Consider the following 18,444-nt stretch of genomic DNA (forward strand, 5'->3'; position numbering starts at 1 on the left):
ACTGCAACTATGCATGCTCAAACAGTGGAATGGGGATTATGCAGATTTGTATCCTCAAATACAGTTGGACCAGGGGACCAGAGAATCTCTTCTCTGGTGGTTGTCTCTGGATCACCTGTCTCAGGGAATGTGTTTCCGCAGGCCAGAGTGGATCATCGTAACGACCTACGCCAGTCTGTTGGGCTGGGGTGCAGTCTGGGACTCCCTGAAAGCTCAGGGCTTATGGTCTCGGGAAGAAGCTCTTCTCCCAATAAACATTCTGGAACTGAGGGCGATATTCAACGCGCTTCAGGCATGGCCTCAGCTAGCTGCGGCCAAATTCATCAGATTTCAGTCGGACAACATCACGACTGTAGCTTACATCAATCATCAAGGGAGAACAAGGAGTTCCTTAGCAATGATGGAAGTAACCAAAACCAGGTGGGCGGAGGATCACTCTTGCCATCTCTCAGCAATTCACATCCCAGGAGTAGACAACTGGGAGGCGGATTTTCTAAGTCGTCAGACTTTTCACCCGGGGGAGTGGGAACTCCACCCAGAGGTATTTGCCCAGCTGACTCAGCTATGGGGCACTCCAGAATTGGATCTGATGGCGTCTCGTCAGAACACCAAGCTTCCTCTTTATGGGTCCAGGTCCCGGGATCCCCAGGCGGTGCTGATAGATGCTCTAGCAGCGCCTTGGTCCTTCAATCTGGCCTATGTTTTTCCACCGTTTCCTCTCCTCCCTCGTCTGGTTGCCAGGATCAAGCAGGAGAGGGCTTCGGTGATTCTAATAGCGCCTGCATAGCCACGCAGGACCTGGTATGCAGACCTAGTGGACATGTCATCTGTGCCACAATGGACACTACCAATGAGGCAGGACCTTCTAATACAGGGTCCTTTCAAACATCCAAATCTAATTTCTCTGCGTCTGACTGCTTGGAGATTGAACGCCTAATTCTATCAAAGCGTGGTTTCTCTGAGTCGGTTATTGATACCCTGATTCAGGCTAGAAAGCCTGTCACCAGGAAAATCTACCATAAGATTTGGCAAAAATATCTTTTTTGGTGCGAATCCAAGGGTTACTCATGGAGTAAGGTTAGGATTCCCAGGATTTCGTCCTTTCTCCAAGACGGATTGGAGAAAGGATTATCAGCTAGTTCCTTAAAGGCACAGATATCTGCTTTGTCTATTCTTTTACACAAACGTCTGGCAGAGGTACCAGACGTTCAAGCGTTTAGTCAGGCTTTAGTCAAGCCTGTTTATAGACCTGTGGCTCCGCGATGGAGTCTGAATTTAGTTCTTTCAGTTCTGCAAGGGGTTCCGTTTGAACCTTTACATTCCATAGATATTAAGCTTTTATCTTGGAAAGTTTTGTTTTTGGTAGCTATCTCTTCTGCTTGAAGAGTTTCGGAGTTATCTGCTTTACAGTGTGATTCACCTTACCTGGTGTTCCATGCAGATAAGGTAGTTTTGCGTACCAAACCCGGTTTTCTTCCTAAGGTTGTGTCTAATAAGAATATTAACCAGGAAATTGTTGTTCCTTCTCTGTGTCCTAATCCTTCTTCGAAGAAGGAACGTCTGTTACACAATCTTGATGTGGTTAGTGCTTTAAAGATCTATTTACAAGCAACTAAGGATTTCAGACAAACAACTTCTTTGTTATCTTTTCTGGTAAGAGGAGAGGTCAGAAGGCGACCGCTACCTCTCTTTCCTTTTGGCTGAAAAGCATCATCCGTTTGGCCTATGAGACCGCTGGCCAGCAGCCTCCTGAAACAATTACTGCTCATTCTACCAGAGCAGTGGCTTCCACATGGGCTTTTAAAAATGAGGCTTTTGTTGAACAGATTTGTAAGGCAGCGACTTGGTCTTCCCTGCATACTTTTTCCAAATTTTACAAATTCGATACTTTTGCTTCTTCGGAGGCTATTTTTGGGAGAAAGGTTTTACAAGCAGTGGTGCCTTCCGTTTAAGGTACCTGTCTTGTTCCCTTCCTTCATCCGTGTCCTAAAGCTTTGGTATTGGTATCCCACAAGTAAAGGATGAATCCGTGGACTCGATACATCTTACAAGAGAAAACAGAATTTATGTTTACCTGATAAATTACTTTCTCTTGTGATGTATCGAGTCCACGGCCGCCCTGGCTATTAAGTCAGGTAGTTTTTTTTGTTTAAACTACTGTCACCACTGCACCCTATGGTTTCTCCTTTTTCTTCCTAACCTTCGGTCGAATGACTGGGGGGGTGGAGCTAGAGGGGGAGCTATATGGACAGCTCTGCTGTGTGCTCTCTTTGCCCCTTCCTGTTGGGAAGGAGAATATCCCACAAGTAAAGGATGAATCCGTGGACTTGATACATCACAAGAGAAAGTAATTTATCAGGTAAGCATAAATTCTGTTATCTAACCCCCTAATGTAATCCCCCTACACCGCCGCCACCTCTATTAAAATTATTAACCCCTAATGTAATCCCCCTACACCGCCGCCACCTCTATTAAAATTATTAACCCCTAATCTAATCCCCCTACACCGCCACCACCTATAATAAATGTATTACCCCCTAAAATACTAAAGTGTCCCTACACTGCATTGCCCCAAAATAATCAGCTCTATTACCAGCCCTTAAAAGGGCCTTTTGCGGGGCATTGCCCCAAAGTAATCAGCTCTTTTACCTGTAATCTGACCCCCCTATACCGCCTCCACCTATATTAAATATATTAACCCCTAATGTAATCCCCCTACACCACCGCCACCTATAGTAAATATATTAACCCCTAATCTAATCCCCCTACACCGCCCCCACATATATTAACCCCTAATCTAACCCCCCTACACCGCCGCCAACTATATTAACCCTAATTAATATTATTATATTATATATATTAACTATATTAACCCTATCTAACCCTAACACCCCTAACTTAATTATTATTGCAATAAATCTAAATAATATTAATATTATTAACTAACTATATTAACCCTAATTAATATTATTATATTATATATATTAACTATATTAACCCTATCTAACCCTAACACCCCTAACTTAATTATTATTGCAATAAATCTAAATAATATTAATATTATTAACTAAAATATTCCTATTTAAAACTAAATACTTACCTATAAAATAAACCCTAAGATAGCTACAATATAATTAATAATTACATTGTAGCTATTTTAGGGTTTATATTTATTTTACAGGTAACTTGGTATTTATTTTAACTATATACAATAGCTATTAAATATTTAATAACTATTTAATAGCTACCTAGTTAAAATAATTACCAATTTACCTGTAAAATAAATCCTAACCTAAGTTACAAATACACCTACACTATCAATAAATTTATTAAATAAACTACAATTATCTAAACTAAAATATAATTAAATACACTAAACTAAATTACAAAAACAAACAAACACTAAATTACAAAAAATAAAAAAAGATTACAAGAATTTTAAGCTAATTACACCTAATCTAAGCCCCCTAATTTAATAACAAAGCCCCCCAAAATAAAAAAAATGTCCCTACCCTAAACTAAATTACAAAAAGTAATCAGCTCTATTACCAGCCCTTAAAAGGACCTTTTGTGGGGCATTGCCCCAAAGTAATCAGCTCTTTTACCTGTGGAAAAAAAGAACAACCCCCCATTACAACCCACCATCCACACACCCCTACTCTAAAACCCACCCTATCCCCCCTTAAAAAAAACTTAAGTCTAACCCCCAAGTGGTCCTTACCTGTCCTGAAGACCGGCGGAGAAGATCCTGTTCCAGGTGGAGAAGTCTTCTTCCAGGCGGCGACCTCCTCTTCTTCCAGGAACCAGCCGGCGCGGAGCGGAGGAGTTGAAGACCGATGACCGCGGAGCTGAATACCGTCCTCTCTGGAACTGAAGATTGGCGACGCTGGAACTGAAGACCGTAGCCATGGAGAGTGGAGGATCCTCTTCATATGATCGCCGCCGTACACTGAATAGGAATTCAAGGTACGCGATTAAAAATGGCGTCCCTTGAATTCCTATTGGCTGATTTGAATAGCCAATAGAATAAGAGCTACTGTAATTCTATTGGCTGATTAGAATAGCCAATAGAATTACAGTAGCTCTTATTCTATTGGCTATTCAAATCTGCCAATAGAATTAAAGTAGCTCTCATTTGATTGGCTGATTTGAATTTAAAGGCTCAAATCAGCCAATAGGAATTCAAGGGACGCCATTTTTAATTGCGTACCTTGAATTCCTATTCAGTGTACGGCGGCGATCGCATGAAGAGGATCCTCCACGCTCCATGGCTCCGGTCTTCAGTTCCAGCATCGCCGGTCTTCAGTTCCAGAGAGGACGGTCTTCAGCTCTGCGGTCATCGGTCTTCAACTCCTCCGCTCCGCGTCGGCTGGTTCCTGGAAGAAGATGAGGTCGCCGCCTGGAACAGGACCTTCTCCACTGGTCTTCAGGACAGGTAAGTACCACTTGGGGGTTAGACTTAGGTTTTTTAAGGGGGGATAGGGTGGGTTTTAGAGTAGGCGTGTGTGGGTGGTGGGTTGTAATGGGGGGCTTGTTCTTTTTTTCCACAGGTAAAAGAGCTGATTACTTTGGGGCAATGCCCCACAAAAGGTCCTTTTAAGGGCTGGTAATAGAGCTGATTACTTTTTGTAATTTAGTTTAGGGTAGGGACATTTTTTTATTTTGGGGGGCTTTGTTATTTAATTAGGGGGCTTAGATTAGGTGTAATTATCTTAAAATTCTTGTAATCTTTTTTTTATTTTTTGTAATTTAGTGTTGGTTTTTTTTGTAATTTAGTTTAGTGTATTTAATTATATTTTAGTTTAGATAATTGTAGTTTATTTAATTAATTTATTGATAGTGTAGGTGTATTTGTAACTTAGGTTAGGATTTATTTTACAGGTAAATTGGTAATTATTTTAACTAGGTAGCTATTAAATAGTTATTAACTATTTAATAGCTATTGTACCTAGTTAAAATAAATACCAAGTTACCTGTAAAATGAATATAAACCCTAAAATAGCTACAATGCAATTATTAATTATATTGTAGCTATCTTAGGGTTTATTTTATAGGTAAGTATTTAGTTTTAAATAGGAATATTTTAGTTAATAATATTAATATTATTTAGATTTATTGCAATAATAATTAAGTTAGGGGTGTTAGGGTTAGATAGGGTTAATATATATATATATATATATATATATATATATATATATATATATATATATATATATATATATATATATAATAACTATATTAACCCTAATATAATTAGGGTTAATATAGGTGGCAGCGGTGTATGGGGGTCAGATTAGGGGTTAATATATTTAATATAGGTGGCGGCGGTGTAGGGGGATTAGATTAGGGGTTAATATATTTAATATAGGTGGCGGCGGTGTAGGGGGATCACATTAGGGGGTTAGACATTTAATGTAGGTGGCGGCGGGGTCCGGGAGCGGCGGTTTAGGGGTTAAGCACTTTATTTGGGATTGCGGTTGACAGGTAGATAGACATTGCGCATGCGTTAGGTGTTAGGTTTTATTTTGCAGGTAGTTTAGGGAGTTACGGGGCTCCAATACACAGCGTAAGGCTTACTACGCCTGCATTTTGTGGTAAATTTCTCCATTTTCGCCACATTTTCGCTGTATATTGGATACCAAACTGCTCGGGTTTGGTATACCTGTCTATGGGCCAAAAAACTACGACCGAAGGCAGAAATATACGAGCGTAACTTCTAGGTTACGCCGTATATAGGATACCAAACCCGCGCAAAATTTGGAGTCGCCGGCTTTTGCGGGCGACGCTGCATATCGGATCGGGCCCCAAATTGGCCAGACAAGCTCTCCTGTGAGAATATCTCAAGAGTCATTCAGAACATGCATGGGGCTCATTAAGCACCCACCTCCTGTTTTATCAACTTCAGGGATATAAAACAGTCTGTTTTTTGTTGTTATAAAAAATGCAGTGGGTTATACTTATAATTGCAATATGTTTTATTCATTATTTTAAAAGGATTTTACATGTATTTATTTCTTACATACAGGTGGTGAGAGTCCAAGATCCATTACTCCAAGGAATTACTCTTCTCTACCCCCTAGGAGGAGGCAAAGATTCTTAAACCCCAAGAGCCCTATAAAACCCCTCCCACCTCAAACATACCTCCGTCTTTACTTTGCCTCCACTGGAGGTGGTTGAAGAATGAAGATTTGCATTTGATTCATCAGAGAGAGGGGTTTTCAGTCTACATTGAGGTCTGGTTTCCCTTCAGAGTACAGTGCTGGTCAGAAGGATGTATATGGTGTATGGTTTGTGATTTTTTTTTCACCTCATGGAAACTTTTTCATAAACCTTTCATAATTGGATTCCTCTGCTGATATGTTTCAGTACTGGTTTGGCTGTCTGCTGCTTATTTGCTGGTGGATGAGTATCTATTGGTAAGTATAATTTATTAACATTTAGACACTCTATAGCTTTGCTAATATATACGGCCCTGGCTAAATACATTATTTCCCTTGTTGTTTTGCTCGTCATCTTTTGTGTTGAGGTTGAAAATGTCGGGGTATTGCTTGTTGAATTAGCTCACGTCTCTTTAGTCTTACTAGTTACTTTTGCACTTGGATTCTGCACGTCAGGTAAGCACATGTTCGTCCTCGGCTATGCGCACGTCTGGTTTTGGTACGCTTAATCCTTTATAGCTGTCAGTTATTTTCGCATGAGTGTTATCTGACCATCGTATGTGACGTTATTGTCTCCTGCTTTGTTTTGCAATTCGGCTTATCGCACATTGTTCCTGTGAGTTTATTTAAAAAGCTAAATGATTTCCATTCCTTAAAAGCTTTCTAGGGGTTATAGTGTTTATTGTATTGCTTTTTCAAATGCTTTAATGGAGCTGTCTGATTCTGTCCCTAAATCTGCTATAGAAACAGTTCCCTTTTCTGCCATTAAGTGTGCTTATTGTAAAAAAGCTGAGGTACCTTCAGCTCATTTTTGTGACTCATGTTTCTTTTGGTATTAATGCACCTTAAATATTAATGATGTTTCAACTAGTGTGAAAAATGTAATCCAGGCTGCAGTTTCTGAGGCCCTAGCTGCTCTTCTGCCTTCAAACAAGCGTAAGAAATCAGTTCAGATTTTACCTTCTACAAGTTCTATGTGCCCTGAAGCCAGAGATACTGTTACGTCTTCAGATGGGTTTCCTCTGGTGACGAGGAATCTTCAACTGATGTTAAACCTGATATTTCCTCTCTTTTGTTTCAAGTTGAACATTTTTGTTCTCTTTTAAAAGAAGTCTTAATTACTTTAGTGGTAAAAGATCTGATGATAAGCCTTATAATCGTTGAGATTCAGTTTTTAAGACTGTTAATTTCCCTGAAGTGTTCCCTATTCCTGATCCTGACATGAGTTCTAGGGAATGGTCTAAGCCAGGGCATTCATTTAATCCTTCTGCAAGGTTTAAAAAGTTATATCCTTTACCTGCTGCTAATGTTGACTTGTGGGAAACTGTTCCCAAGGTTGATGGGGCCATTTCCACTATGGCTAAATGTACTACTATTTCTTTGGAAGACAATACTTCTTTTAAGTACCCTTTGGATAGAAAATACGTCTTTTCATAGAAGGGCCTTTTTACAAGCATGGTATTTGCTCAGGCCAGCTTTTTCTATTGCTGATGTGGCTGCTGCTTTAAGTTACTGGTTATCTAGTCTCTCAGAACAGTGTTAGTGTGCTAGTGAAAATCTTTTGGGTTTACTCAAAAGTGCCAATTCTTTTATTTGTGATGCTGTGTTTTATATTATGAAGATTAATGTCAAAAGCATGTCTTTGGCAGGCCTTGCCAGAGGAGCCTTAAAGCTTAAATTATGGTGTGCTGATATGGTGTCAAAACCCTGATTATTTTTTTTCTTTCAGGGAAAGAAATTGTTTGGTTCCCATTTAGAAATTCTAAAATACAAAAGATAGAGGGCGCCACATAGTGCAAATCAGCTGGTCACACCAGACAGTGATGGTAAAACAGAGGTAATCCTACTCATGTGATGAGAGGCACAAAAGTGCTATATAGGCAGGCCGGATCCAAAAGGTCGTTCGGCAGACTCTTAGGCACAACTGGAGCAGGGAATATCCTCATCCCACCGTAATAGGGAGTCCAGAGATAATCTGGCCCAGTCACCATTGGCTAACCAGCTCCTTGGTTAGCCAATGGTGACATTTACAACCTTTTGGATCCGGCCTGCCTACATAGCACTTTTGTGCCTCTCATCATGTGAGTAGGATTGCCTCTGTTTTACCATCACTGTCTGGTGTGACCAGATGATTTGCACTATGTGGCACCCTCTATTTTTTGTATGTTAGAATTTCTATCCTGTGTTTTGGCGTGACACTTTAGAGGAGCTGCCTGGAGGTGTGGAAACGTCCTTGACATCGCATTGAGTCTATCCTCTCAAGGACTCTCTCATATTTTTGGACTACGGTTCATACATATATCCCAACCTTAGGTCTATTTCTATATTATTATTTGATATATGATCACTACCACTGTTTTCAATTTATGTTGACTTTCTGCTTCTCTGTGTGTATTTTACATCTGTGGATCATTTTTGCATTCGGTGACATATTTTCATTCTATTACATATTTGTTACATATTTATACACTTTGACACCATTGGAACTACACTATATATATAGGTTTTAGTGGAATTGTCTCTTATTGTACAGCTTGGCGCCTCTTATAGATATTAGCTTGGTTCATTATTTGTGCACCTAGCATATCTTGTTATATCTCTGGTTCCAATTTAGATTCTTTAATATTTACTGTTACTAGAGGTAAAGGGGCTTTTCTTCCTCAAGACAAAAAGTCTAGAGGAAAATCTAAAGCTTTCAATCATTTCTGTTTCTTTTGGCAGTATAAGTAACAAAAAGTTGACTACTCTGTTCGGAAGCAAGGCACCTCTGGCTCTGTCTGGAGCCCTAGTGCTAAATGGAACAAGTCAAAGCAGGGTAAGAAATCTATCCCTACTACCAAAACTGTATGAAGGTGTGGCCCCCTATCCAGAGGTTCAGGTAGGGGGCAGGTTAAGCTTCTTTCAGGAGGCTTGGTTTCAGTCTTTTCCTGATCCCTGGCTTCTGAATTTTGTTTCTTAATAATTTCGAAAAGGATTCAAAACAATGCATCCCAGAGGAAGTTTTTTTTTCTGTCCAATGTTCCAAGAAATTCTTTAAAAGCTCAGGCTTTTTTCCCCAGTTTGTCTCATATCTGAAAGCTATGAGAGTGATTGTACCAGTTCCTTTGCAGGAACAGGGGATTTTATTAAAATCTCTTTATTGTTCCAAAGAAGGAAGGTACTTTCAGACCAGTTCTGAACCTGGTACAAGACAAGTTTATAAGGATTCCATCTTTCAAAATGGAAACTTTGGACTATTATTATTATCAGTTATTTGTAGAGCACCAACAGGTTTCCGCAGCGCTATTCTGTCTTTCATTCAGCAAGGTCAGTTTATGTCCATAATAAATTTAAAGGATGCTTACCTTTATGTTCCAATTCAAAGACAACATTTCCAGTTTCTGAGGTTTGCCTTTCTGGACAAGCATTTTCAGTTTGTTGTGCTACCCTTTGGTCTGGCTACAGTTTCAAGAATATTCACAAAGGTTCTGGGTGCCCTTTTGTCTGTGATCAGGTCTCAGGGTATTGCAGTGTTTCCATACCTGGACAACATCTTGTTTCAAGATCTGTCTTTTCCTTTAGCAGAATCTCACACCCAACCGACTCTTGTTGTTTCTTCAATAACATGGTTGGAGAATCAATTTTCCAAAAAAGTTCTTTGATTCTTCAAACAAAGGTAACTTTTTGGAGATTTCAGATCCATGAGTCTTTCTCTAACAGAGCAGAGAAGGTTAAGATTGGTGTCAGCTTGTCTGTACTTTCAATCTCTCTATTTCCCCTTGGTTGCTCTTTGTATGGAAGTTCTAGGTATTATGATTGCAGCTTCAAATGCAATTCTTTTTGCTTGTTTTCACATGAGACCTCTTCAGTTTTGTATGCTTCATCATTGGTGCAGAGATTATACTCGGCTTTCTAAAAAGATATTTTTGCATCCCAGTACAGATCAGTCTCTGAATTGGTGGCTGGATCATCAGTTTATTATTCAGGGGTCTTCTTTTGCTCACCCTACCTGGACTGAGATCACTACAGATGCAAGTCTATCAGGTTGGTTAGCTGTTTGTGGGTTTTGAGAGCACATGGAGTTTGAAATCCTCACGAGGCAAGGTTACCTATAAATGTTCTAGAACTCTATGCAATGTTTAGGGCTCCACAAGCTTGACCTATGTTGATAAGAGAGTCTCATCTCTTTTTCCCGACAGACAATGTCACAGCAGTAGCTTATGACAACCATCAGGGAGAACTTACAGGTCCCTAGCCATTAGGGATATGTCTCAAATTCTTTCATGGACAGAAACCAATTCCTGTCTAATCTCTGCAATTCATATTCCAAAGGTAAATAACTGGGAAGCAGATTTCCTCAGTTGTCAATCTCTACATCCAGGGAAGTAGTCTCTTCATCAGGATGTGTTGAATCAGATTGTGGTTCTTTGGGGTCTCCCAGAGATAGATCTGATGGCATCTCGTTTGAACAACACATTTCCCAGTTACTTTGAGAGTCCTAGGGATCCTTAAACAGAATTAGTGGATGCTCTAATAGTTCCATGGTCATTTCAGATTGCTTATCTGTTTCCTCATTTGGTACTTCTACCCAGATTAGTTTCCAAGATAAGCCTAGAGAAATCTTCAGTAATCCTGATTGCCCCAGCCTGGCCTTGCAGGATTTAGTATGCAGATCTAGTTCAGATGTCCAGCTGTACTCCTTGGCCTCTGCGTTCAGACCTTCTAAACAGAAAAGGAGATAAAAGAAGGCGCCAACATAGTGCGATTACCAGTGAGATGGGACACGCAGTGCAAGTAAAATCAAATACTCACAGGATAACAGACACTTGAGAAGTGTCACAAGAGCATCCTGGACCCTCTGAGTCGTCCAGCTGACTCCCACTCCACTGTGGTAATGAAAACCGCTCGTCACTGCCAATCAAGGTAGCTACGCTGGTGGTCTCAGATCCGCTTTTTGTCTTGGCTGCAGTCAGTATTGCAAAAGAGACTGGCTAAAAATCCCCTCGATCCAGGATGTAGCAGTTCAAATCAGTATACTCCAAATCAGTATACTCCAAAGAGGAGTAAAACAGCCGGGCAAATCTGATATTAGTTGTAAAATGGTAATCAACTATTACCAAAGGTAGAAAAGAAAGTTCGTGGCTACAATCTTAAAATATGTAAGACTTTAATGGCACAACGTTTCTCGGTCTGTACGTGACCGTTTCCTCAGGTGCATAAGTGTATAATACAACACATAATAACCACGAACTTATAACAATCAGTACGGCGTCCTCAAATGCGCACCGCGCATGTGTGTAGGTGTGTCTAGATGCTGGGAGTTACATTTGCAACAGGCTAACCAATAAGGTGCTTGAACTGATACACACCCTAATGGTTACGTAAATAATGCATTATTTACCAATGCGGTGCTGATAGTAAACCGCACCATTTCATTTAAAAACAATAATTAATATAATCGTTCGGTAGACTCGTAGTCGCTAGAATTATGATATGTAGATAAAATTTTCCTAATGTTAAAAAGCAAATAACTACCAGATCGGGCACACCTACTAACATTGCATACATTTAATATGTTATGAACCTATATATAGCTGACAGCTACTAAAAATACTAAATTAACATATATAAATATATAATGATACATATGTTAAATTGTCACACAAATTCTAAAATGTAAAATCCCCAATCATGGGTATATCTAGATCCTCACATAAAAATATATATTTGTACATGATTCTAAAAATTACTATTAAAAGAGGATGCAATGTCTTAAAAAAAATAGGAAAAAATTTTTTTTTAAAAACAAATTACTCCTCTAGGGAGGATGCAGATAGATCCAACAAACTATTATATATACACACAGTCCTGTACCGAAGCGTCTCTGTAGATGACTCAATTTCTAGATGTTAAAATCTGTGTATGGCTATTCCAGAAATGTATACATAACTAAATGGTGTGTGCTACATAACCGCTGCAATGTGTCAGTCTATATACTAAAACTGGTTTTAATGGGTTAATGGACAGATATATTATAATAGCTCCACTCTCCATGTTTAGTATATCTCTTTACAAAGTATGTGTGGTAGAAAAATGCCCCCATATTATATAGCAGATAGTAAAAAAGAGATATATACAGGTTTATGGGGAATGAACAAGCTTAGCAGATGAAATGGGATAGGGATACTGAAATATACTGGGAGAGGATAGTGAATATATTTCTTTCTCATTAGAGAGTATTATATACTAAGTTCCTACGCCTCTGGTTGGAGGATACACCTCCTCTCGTTCTAGTATAGGATCTGCAAATTGATGTGAATGCAGTCTTCATAGTTCTGACACGGGGATGATATCGCGCCGATACAAGGGATATGATCTTCTATATTCCATTTCAAATTTTACACTAGTCTAATTGGTGTGGCAGAACAGGTGGGGGGGCCTAGATAGGGCTTATATTGAGGGATATCGAGGGCCTATATGTGGACTAAATGCAGGTGGACTGTATAAGATGTTCAATTAAAAGCAGCCATGTCAATATTTGCATTTAAGCCAGCCGGGGACAGGGTGCGCATCTTCCAGATCCAAAAAGTCTCCCTTTGTCTTAGATGCAAATATCTGTTTCTGCCCCATTTGGGGTACACATGTTCTAAAGGGAATATATTAAACGTATTAGATGTACTAAATGCAGGTGGACTGTATAATAGACACCAATAGACACTCATCTACCAGCCATACCAGTACTCAAACATAGCAGAGATTATGAAAAAGGAGTATATTGTAGATCCATAGAAGGAGGAACAATACAAGTCCCTGTGACCAATTATGGAGGGCCTGTGACAGAATTCCCACAAGGCAAACAAAGATCTACAAACCATACCCCAAAATAGACTAAGAACTCCTCTCTCTCAAGAATCAAATGCACATCTTCATTCTTCGACCACCTCCATTGGCGGCAAAGTAAAGACTTAGGTACCTTTTTATGTGTGAGGGGGTTTTATAGAGCTCTTGGGGTTTGGGAATCTTTGCCTCTTCCTAGTAGTAAGGAAGAGTAATTCTCATGAGTAATGGATAGTGGACTCTCACCACCTGTATAAAAGAAAGCATATTTATGCAATATTTATTTTTAATAAAGTGTTATGCTGTGTATTTACTGTAAATCCATATATATGTATACCTATATATAATCATGTGTGTGTATGTATATATCTATATATATATATATATATATATATATATACTCTGTATATTAGTGCAAATATCCATCATATATAAATTTAAATATCTCTTTAAGAATAAATAGAACATATTCTGCTATGTTCAGAACATTGTATTATGCAATATGCAATATTATCTTCTTGCGCTTTTAAATAACCACAATCATGTTTAAATGACTTGTAGGTGTTTTTGCCAACTTATTTGGCTCCATTGAAGTCAATGGGGGAATACGATTTTGTGTTTGCCACTCAAAGTCTATTTGTAACCCCAACTTTGCAAAGGCTAGAGCACAAACTTTTTACTTTCAACTCATAATACAAGTGTGAATTTGTAGATGCAAAATAATTACTTCTAATGGTTTTAACACTCGGACGTGATCACTAACTACAGGTCCATTCGTAATCTAGCCCTTACTGTGAATCCTCAGTCATTATTTTGTCTCCTTGATGGAGTGAGATGAATCCTGATGCACTTATATATTTGTCGATGAGAGGGGTTCTCTAAGCGATCTGAGACCCATTTTCTCCTTGTCAGACAGAGCGGCTGCTTACACTGCCTTGGGTGGACCTGTCTACTGGAAGCAGTTGCTGCAGCTGAGGTAAGCACAGTGGACAAAGGTGCTGACAGGTATGTACTTTGCATCTTCATAAAGCATCAGCAATTAGTGTGAACATGTACACGATTCACATAGTCTAGGGACATACATTTATACAACAGGTTAAAAATTTAAAGAGACAGGTTACTGTCTCTTTAAATTTAGCATGGCTTGCTTTAGTTGCTGGAGATCTTAACCCAACTTAATTTACTCACCTGCGCTATTTTGTTTCCATCAGTGTTGGGTTTTTGTACTCACTGGTAGTGCAGGCTCTCTAAGGGTTAACTGTTTTAGAGGGATTTTTAGTGTGCCTTCCTATTTATTGTTCCTGTTCCTGCTGTCTGGTCTGTAATCATCTAAGTTTGTTGGGAGAAGCTCTCAGGACCAATGGAGGTGGTGAGATACTCTCATCAAATCAGAGCTTTTCTCAGATTGGAGAACAAATGTATTTAACCTTTTGTTTGCTGTGTTATTTATTATTAGCATTTACGGTTTTATTACAGTTATTTTAGCACCTGTTTGTCAGTTTACTTCACTGTATTATCTTTTAGGGATTATTCAGTTTTACATTGAGCCTTTTCTGTCTATTGCTTCCCTTCTTGGTTAACAAACTGTGTGCTTATTTGCTTCAGATACTTACGTTTTTTTTCTTTACTTTTACTATGGAGCACATTGGTGCAGCTCAGATCTCTGGGCTGTTGGCTGATCCTTTAGAAGGGAAACCCACTGACAATTTAATCCCTTTTAGCTAGTGTTTGCAAGGGTCTATGGTCTACCATATTTCCAACCAGGATTGTTCCTCTGATCTTTCTCCAAAGTCTAAAGAATATATTCACTCTGCTATTAATTATTAGGTGTTATGCCTCCAGCTGTTAAGTGCAGGCGAATTCAAGGATTGGAAGACTTGGCCTTTTGTTTATCAGGGTGTTTCCTTATGAGCGGCTCCTCTAAATTCTTTTTAGATAATAGGGTTACTTCTGAATCTGAGGATTCTTCTAAAGAGGACAGATTGTTTGAGTCTCAGCACACTGCCATTGTGGCAGAGGATTTATTTAACTTCAGACTTGAGCATATTAATTTTTATTATGGAAAGTGTTAATTACTTTGGAAATATAGGATTTTTGTAATTTTTTTTATTTAATATTTTTATTGAGGTTGTTTACAGAAAATACAGCATTAAGCACATGTTCAGTAAACATATATGTTGAGTACATCAGTAATTGCTTTGTTGTTGTTTGTAAATACAAGGTAAACCAAGATAGCACCATCAACTATGATACTACTGAACGTAAAAAATGGAACCTCATTTTTTTTTTTTTTTTTTTTTTTATATTTTTATTGAGGAGTTATAAACATTACATAGTGTAAATAAGTACAAAGCTCTGTATGGTTTACAATATAAGGGGTTACAGTTGAAAGTTCCCATTCAATGGATTGAACATTTTCCACAAACATATTATACTATTATTACATTATCTTTAATTTGGAATTAAACACTGTTACGGTTACCCTTAGTCTCGCTGAGAGATGGACCGCTTAGTAGCCTGGATCCCTATTGCTAAAGAGGGGAGAAGCTGCTTTCCATAGTATTCTATATGAGTCTCGCAAATATAGAATAATCTCCCTTAGCTGTAGTACAGCTAGGATACCCTTCTGCCCACAAAAACGAGTCAACGCTGCGATTGAGGGTCAAACAAGAACTCAGGACTGGGATGCCCAGCCTGCTTTTTATTAAGGTTACATGCACACAGGGCACTCCCAGGGGGAGAGGGGGGGGAAGCACAAAATCCCCCATCACACATTTAGATAGAGAGCACTGTCCTTTGACAGGCCACAATAGGATTACAGTACTTAAGATAACAAGTTTACAAGTTCATCTTATCAATTAGCAGTCTGGCTCCAGAGGTGATTAGACAATGGGATTGGTTATCCCTAAACTTAGAGCTGAGGCCAGCAAAAATGTGTATTTAGGCAATAGTTTCTAAAAGCTGAAAAAAAAGAGTTAACTCTTTATGAAATGATACTTGTTACGGTTTTCTTGGAGCCCTTCTTAGGCGCTGGCTTGCTGGTTCAGGCATTGCTGCTGGGAAATAAGCTCTTCACAACAAAATAACTAATGCTTCTGTAACAGTGCTCCCTTTCTGTGGAACACTCTGGCAGACACGGTCTGACCCCTTTTCGGGGCAGGCTAAGGCTGTCCAGACCGCTGGTTATGCGGGGCTGAGGTCTGTTTGTCTGGACAACCCGTCGGCGTTGCCATTCTGTTTCCCAGGTCTGTAAGTAATGGTGAAATTGAAGGGTTGCAACGATAAGCTCCAACGTAATAGCCTGCCGTTATCTCCAGAGACCCGGTTCAGCCACACCAACGGGTTATGGTCGGTGACCAGAGTGAACTCCTGACCATATAAATAGGGAGTCAATTTCTTTAATGCCCACACCAAAGCCAAACACTCCTTTTCGACCGCTGCATAGCTGACTTCGCGGGGCAGGAGCTTCCGGCTGATGTAGGCAACTGGATGCTCCCCTCCATCTTCGCCTACTTGGCTGAGGACAGCTCCCAGCCCGAACATGGAAGCGTCTGTATGGACGATAAAACGTTTGTTAAGGGCTGGGGCCGCCAAGACAGGAGCGTTAATTAGAGCATTTTTGAGAGCCTGGAAAGCCGTTTCACAGTGGGGAGACCACAGGACCTGTCGAGGTAAGTTCTTCTTGGTCAAGTCAGTCAGGGGTTTGGCAAGTGTGCTGTAGTCTGGTACGAACCGTCTATAGTACCCTGCCGTGCCCAGGAAGGCTAGGACCTGAGTCTTAGTGATGGGGGTGGGCCAATTGGCGACAGCTTCTATTTTGGCCGGCTCTGGTCGCTGCTTTCCACACCCCACCCGGTGACCCAGGTACTGTACCTCGGCCATCCCAAAGTGGCATTTTTCTGGCTTCAGAGTCAGGCCAGCAGCCCGGATCTGATCCAGAACCATTCCCACATGAGCTAAGTGGTCCTCCCAGGACTCACTGTGGATCGCTATGTCGTCCAGGTAGGCGCAAGCAAAACTCTGGAAGCCATCCAGGAGCCTATCCACCAAGCGCTGGAATGTAGCTGGGGCATTCTTCATCCCAAACGGCATTACCCTAAACTGATATAAGCCGAATGGGGTGACGAATGCCGACTTGGGGATAGCCTCCGGGGCCAGGGGAATCTGCCAGTAACCTTTGCAGAGGTCAATAGTGGTCAGGTAATTTCCCCTGGCTATACGATCGAGTAGCTCGTCTACCCTGGGCATAGGGTAAGCGTCCGTCACGGTATTTTCATTGAGCCTCCGATAGTCTACACAGAACCGGGTGGTCCCATCTTTCTTGGGCACCAAGACAACTGGGGAGGCCCATGGACTATCGGAGGGCTCAATTACCCTGAGCTGGAGCATCTCATCGATCTCCTTCTTCATTCCTGTCCTAACTGCTTCGGGGATTCGGTACGGAGCCTGGCGCAAGGGAGCTTGTCCCGGAGTATCTACCTGGTGGGTGGTTAAAGTAGTGTACCCTGGCTTCGGGGAGAAGGTGAGGTGTTTGGACTGGAGGAGTTGGTTGAGCTGCTCCCTTTCAGTGGGGCTAAGTCGGTCCCCTATCTGAACCTGCGCCACTATACCTGTGGGGAGACTCTTTTCTAATAGGTCTGGAATGGGTAAACTGTCGGGGTCTTCCTGAGGGGAACAACATACGGCCGTCACGTTCTCTGGTCGCTCAAAATATTCCTTGAGCATGTTTACATGGAATGTCTTTCTAAGATTGTTGTCATGGCAGCTAGCTATCACATAAGTGGTGTCTCCCCTTTTCTCTACGATCTGGTAGGGACCCTGCCAGGACGCCTGCAATTTGTCTGTCTTCACCGGCTTAAGTACTAACACCTTTTGTCCTATGGTGAAGATTCTCTTTCGGGCCCCCCGATCGTACCATACTTTCTGTCTTCTCTGGGCCAACTGGAGATTAGCCCGCACGGATTTGGCTAATTGCTCCATTCGGTCCCTGAGTTCCAGCACGTATGGCACAATGGGGACACCGTCAGCCTCCATCTCTCCCTCCCAGTGCTCCCGGATCAGGTTTAGGGGTCCCCGTACCTTTCTTCCATAGAGCAACTCGAAGGGAGAGAACCCTGTCGTTTCCTGGGGCACCTCCCGATAAGCAAATAGGAGGTGCGGCAGGAAGCGTTCCCAGTCTCGGTATTCCTGAGTGAACGTCTTGAGCATTTGCTTGAGGGTCCCATTGAACCTCTCACACAGCCCGTTCGTCTGGGGGTGGTATGGGGAGCTCAGGAGGGACTTAATTTTGCAAACCTGCCAGAGTTGTTGGGTTAATTCAGCCGTAAATTGGGTGCCTCGGTCGGATAGGATTTCTTTTGGAAATCCTACCCGGGAGAACACCTGTACTAGTGCATTCGCTACCGTATCCGCTTGTATGTTGGATAGGGCGACAGCCTCTGGGTACCTGGTAGCGTAGTCCACTACGGTA

The sequence above is a fragment of the Bombina bombina genome, chromosome 4, assembly GCF_027579735.1.
Source record: "Bombina bombina isolate aBomBom1 chromosome 4, aBomBom1.pri, whole genome shotgun sequence".
NCBI classification, from domain to species: domain Eukaryota; kingdom Metazoa; phylum Chordata; class Amphibia; order Anura; family Bombinatoridae; genus Bombina; species Bombina bombina.